The 5,628-nt window shown below is 43.6% G+C and overlaps 1 pseudogene; it reads left to right on the top strand.

The window, feature by feature from the left end:
• Positions 1 to 4,537: 4,537 nt before the first annotated feature.
• LOC147639634 (uncharacterized) lies at positions 4,538 to 5,282 on the top strand (annotated as a pseudogene).
• The last annotated feature ends 346 nt before the right edge of the window (positions 5,283 to 5,628 follow it).

Raw genomic sequence — 5,628 nt, 5'->3', positions numbered from 1 at the left:
GGGCACATTCAGGATGCCAAGTCCCCCAAGGAGGCGTGGGACACCTTGGTAAAGCTCTATGAAACAAATACCAAGGCACGTAAGATACAGTTGAAGAACGAACTTCATACTATGGAAAAAAAGAGCATGTCTGTGAATGACTATGCGTTGAAGATAAAGGGTATTGTGGAATCCCTTGCATCTATTGGTGTGTCAGTAGATGATGATGACAAGGTGGAAGTCTGTCTACGTGGTCTCGGGCCACAATATAAGGCATTCAAGACGTCTATTCAGACTCGGGAAAACATTCCCAACTTTACAGATTTGGTGTCTATGCTGATTATCGAAGAGAAGAACTTGGGTGAAGACCAACAGTCTTCACAAAGTAAAAACAGTTCAGAGCAACAGGCTTTCTACACGAGTTCAGGAAGAGGACGAGGTAGAGGAGGCCGTGGACGCGGTCAAGGAGGTGGCCGAACAGGTAATCAGAATTATGGCCAGCAGCAGCAGCAACAACAACAGTCCCAGAATCAACAACAACAACAACACGCAGGTGGAAGAGGCAAATTCAGAGGCAGGGGGAGTCAAAGAGGCCGTGGAAATTGGCAAAGGCAATATAATGATGCACATGAATGCTACTATTGTGGTAAGCCAGGACATGTGCAGTCAGAATGTTATAAGAAGCAGGCTGACATGCAAAATGGGAAAGTGCAGCAAAACAACTATGCATCCTCAAGCAAAAATAATGAGGATAATGAAAGGTTGTTTGTCATGCAGCATGTTGTGAATGCCATGTCTGAAAATGTTGATGCAGCACAAAAAGATAATGTATGGTATGTGGATTCAGGCGCTTCGAACCACATGACGAGTCATGGAGAGTGGTTCAAGGAGATGAAAAACCCGGAAAGACCAGGTTTTGTGGAAACAGGGGATGACACTGCTCATCCAATTGCCCACGTTGGAGATGTGCCATTGTCTATGCAGGATGGCAAAGTGAAGTACCTTGCAGATGTACTTCATGTACCGAACATAACAAAGAATCTGGTTTCAGTTGGCCAGATGATTGAGCAGGGTTTGCAGGTTCGGTTTAACCCTGATGGATGTTATGTTGAAGATTTTAAAGACAAGTGCAGGTTGGTTGCAAAAGGCAACAGAGTGGGCAGAATGTTTACGTTGGATGTAGACATGCCTGAAATGAGTGCTACAATGTTTGCAAATGGTTCAGGAGTTGTTGCAGACACAGACATATGGCATAAAAGGATTGGTCATGTGAATGTGCAGAGATTGAAGTCTATGCAGACAAAAGGAATTGTGACAGGGCTGCCAAAATTTAAAGTGGAAGGTATGCAGAAAATATGTGAAGCATGCCAATTTGGGAAGCAAACAAAGCATGTGTTTCCACGTAACAGGTATGTGAGCAGAAATGCACTAGATGTTGTGCATTCAGATGTATGGGGTCCTACGAAGACCGTGTCTATGGGAGGCTGCAGGTACTATGTCACTTTCATTGATGACCACACAAGGAAAGTGTGGGTATATTTCATGAAGGAGAAAAGTGAGGTGTTCACTCACTTTCAAAATTTCAAAGTTTTGGTTGAAAAGCAAACAGGAAAATATGTAAAGTGCCTAAGGTCAGATGGAGGGGGAGAGTACTTCTCCAATGAGTTCTCTGAATATTTGAAGAAGAATGGTATTCGGAGACAGTATACATGCAGATACACTCCGCAGCAAAATGGAGTTGCTGAGCGGAAAAACAGGCACATTGCTGAGATTGCGCGAGCATTGATGGAAGAGAAGAATATGCCGTATTGCTATTGGGCTGAGGCTGTTTCTACAGCAGTATACATCATGAACAGGACTCCAACTGCAGCCATACATGATGTAACTCCAGAGGAGAGGTTTACTGGCAGAAAACCAGATTTGTCTCATCTGAAAGTTTTTGGATGCATTGCATATGTGCATGTGCCAGATGAGCTGAGAACTAAGCTGGATCCGAAAGCTGAAAAATGTGTGTTTATTGGATACTCCCTTGAGCAAAAAGGATACAGGTGTTATAATCCTGCTACACGTGAGTTGATGGTAAGCAGGGATGTTGTTTTTGATGAGATGAGCAGCTGGTATGCTGCTGAAAAAGAAGCTGTCGGGGCTGATGTGAGTGGAAGTGTGGTTGCACAGAATGCAGGTCAGCAATCACAGTCTTTGAGTGGACCAGGAGAGTCCTCATCTAGTGGGTCTGTTGATAGACCATGGAGTGGCAGGCTGCGTCATAATACCAGTCCTGCAAATGTGATTAGTACATCACGTAAAGGAAAAGAGAAAGTGGTTGAGCCCCTTGGTATGCCTGACATTTCTGCAGGGCATTCTCATGTTGATGGAGAGTCTAGTGGCTCAGATATGAGCCTTGATGAGGAGCTTGGGATCCCAGCTATGAGAACACCTGGTGTAAAGAAGGCTATGGAAGCCATGAATGAAAAGCTACGAAGATCAGGGAGAGTGAAGAACCCTGTGCAGAGATTTACATATGATGGTTATGTGGCACATCACTATGCATATATGGCAAAGGTTGTGCAGGTTGTTGAACCCACATGCATTGATGAGTTATTTTCATTTTTAAAGAGGCAATAAACCTTAATGGGCTTAGCCCACTTTAAACCTTAGTGCCCACTTTAATCTTTAAAGGTTTAAACCTTAATGCAAGCCATGCAACATGATACGAAGCGCCATGCATCGATTCGAAACGTTGTTCCCAGCCACCACCCGCTTGCGTCTGTTGAAAGGAGAAGGGATGCCATCATTACCCTCGCCGGCCCTTAGTGCTGTGAGCTTAAGGAATAAAACAAAACCAACCCTTGCTAATTGTTACCCTCGCCGGCCTAGTGCTGTGAGCTTTAAAGAACCAATTCCGTCATGCTATGAGCAACGAAGCGAAGCCAGTTACCATACAGCACCGTTTGTTGCGCTGAGATCGCAGAGGAGAACGCACTCCCTCACACAAAAAAAGAAGAAGAAAGAGGCGATTCATTTCAACTGGATCGCTGAAAAATGCCATCATCACAGCAGTGAAGAACGCATGGATCGCAGCGATCTAGAACAGTTTCATTGCAGGAAAAGAAAAAAAAATCTCTCCATACCATTCATTTTTTTAAAATTAAAAGCTTTCTTTTAAAAGAGAAAAAAGTATCATTAAAAAAAAAGAATGTTTCCATTCTCATTTGATTAGGCAAAAAAAGAAGAAAAAAAGGTTTAAAAAAAGAAAAATAATAAAAACATAACCACATTCATTTCTTTTCATGTGAAGAGAAGAAAAGAAGAACGGAAAAGAAAGAGAAGGCATTGGCAACAAAGAATCAAAAGCAATTTTCGGTGGAAAGCAAAATCCTAATTTCACATTCACACATTCATATAGCCACGTATTAGAAAACCCTCGTAATTGTTTGTATTTTAAAATTTCAAAGCATTGTAAAATTCAACCCCCTTGAGGGTCGTGAGGGAATTGTTCATCGTGGAGACATCATCGGCAAGCACACAAAGGTTTCATCAACACAGCAAAGAAAAAGTGGCCAGATAAGATTTCCTCGCTCTTTCTTTCTCATCATAAAAAGCTACATAAATTTGTCTTGTAAATCAAACAGTTGCACACCAATTTCAATAAACAAGGCATATTTCACACTACATTTTGCTTCCATTGTTATCGTAGTATTATCTCGATATTTTGTCATTTGTCAGAAAAGTTCATAGCACACGTTCTTATTTACTAGTGTCTTCTCCATTGAGGTATTAGGAGAGTGTAGCATTATTCCTTGTTGGATATCTGGGGGGGTCGTTGGTTTTTTTTGTCCTCTTTGCTTCGCTCGCCCAGATATTTCCCAAACAGTGGCACGCCCGGTGGGACCTTGACTTAGTCTTGGTTCCGCGACACGAACCTACTTAGAAAGGGGACTTATGCAAAGTACCAAAGATTGGCAAGAAAGCTTGAGGGAGAGTGACCGAGCTATGAAATACCATAAAAGGGAGAAAGCCAAGCAACACAGTTCACCTCCTTCTTCATTATCGGGGGGGAGTTCACCTAGAATAGTAATTTCGCAACCAATCCCAATTATGGCTCAGCCACCACTTCCTCCTCCAATTCGCCATTCAATCACCTTTGGTTTTACCACCAAATTTGGCTCCTCCTGATGCACCCCTCATCCCATTCCCCACATTCTATGGGACGCCATTGGAGGATCCCACTGCTCATTTAAACAATTTTAAAATTGCTTGTTTGACCTCACACATCGTCGAGGAAGGGCATGTGATGAATTACTTTAGCACTACACTCAAGGGAGAGGCCTCAAATTGGTTTGCCAAACAACAACCAAACTCCATCCCAAGCTTTGCCAATTTTGAGCAAAAATTCTTGGTTGAATTTCGCAAACCTCCAAACTTCTTCGCATTTTTTGAGCAATTACGCTCATTCAAGCAAAATCACCCGCATGAGACCGTGGAACAAGCGGCCACGAGGTTTAGAAACTTTATTGATCACTACACTCCTGTTTTTAACATTGACCCACTCACCATCATGGACTCGTTTCTACGAGGCATACACCCTAGCATCCAAATTTTGGTTAGAGCTCAAGCTCCAAATGACTTGAATACAACCATCACTTTTGCTATTAATGTGGAGAGTTCGTATCGATGTGTTTATGAGCCACAACAGGCCACGACTCCATCTCCCTCGTATTATCCATGGCTAGCACCACATACTCCAGTTTTTCCCTCCCCACAACAACCTTGGCCAACCTCATCGTATGTGCCTCAACTTCAACCAACTCAACCATTTCAATTCCCACCTACTGTACCACCTCACCTTCAAGTGACCTCACCACCTCTTTTGCCTTTAGCACCCCCACCTCCTTCTAGCGTAGTGGCTCCCCTAACCTCTTCACAAAATTATGTTCCTGCCCCTCATGCTCCATCACCGTATGTGACTTACCCTGATTCTACTTCTACCACTCCAACTCCAGCAAATCACAAGGGAGGGGATGGGTATGAAAGCACTGCATCTAGTATTGGAGATTTGAAAAACATGATGACAAATTACATGAACCAACTTAATGAAAATGTGAAGGCAGTGACTCTTGATGTGAATTTTTTAAAGCGCCAACAAAACTTATTGTCTGCACATCGCCCTGAGCCTAACCCCACCAACATGGTGTGTCGGGCTTGTCATGTATCCGGCCATCTTTCCAAAGATTGCCCCTCTGTTATTTGCACTTATGAGAAATGTTTGGGTAGGGGGCACACAGAGGATATGTGTTACATGAAGATGCGCCATTTGATGAATAGGAGCACCACTTTGCCACCCCCCGGCCCCATTAATCATCGTAATGGTGCCGAGAAATCCCCGGGCCCTAGTTGGACACTTCTTCAGAGGGGGTCTCCTAGTTCTCCAGCAGTTGCTTCGTCTAGTGCACCACCTACTGAGAATCCTTCAATTAATATGATTGAGTTAGATTCATCACCCGTGTGAGCTATCACACGAAAGGGGAAAGAAAAGATTGTTGATGAGGAGAGAGATCTCGAACCTGTTGTTGCCACCCACCCACCCACCCATGTGGCTGTTCCTGTTATTGCTGACTCTTTACCTCGACCTCGCCACACTCGTCCACG

Source organism: Cibotium barometz, chromosome 3 (genome assembly GCF_041138505.1).
Source record: "Cibotium barometz isolate CiBa-2024 chromosome 3, ASM4113850v1, whole genome shotgun sequence".
Classification (NCBI taxonomy): domain Eukaryota; kingdom Viridiplantae; phylum Streptophyta; class Polypodiopsida; order Cyatheales; family Cibotiaceae; genus Cibotium; species Cibotium barometz.
This window is presented reverse-complemented; position numbering and strand designations above follow the sequence as displayed.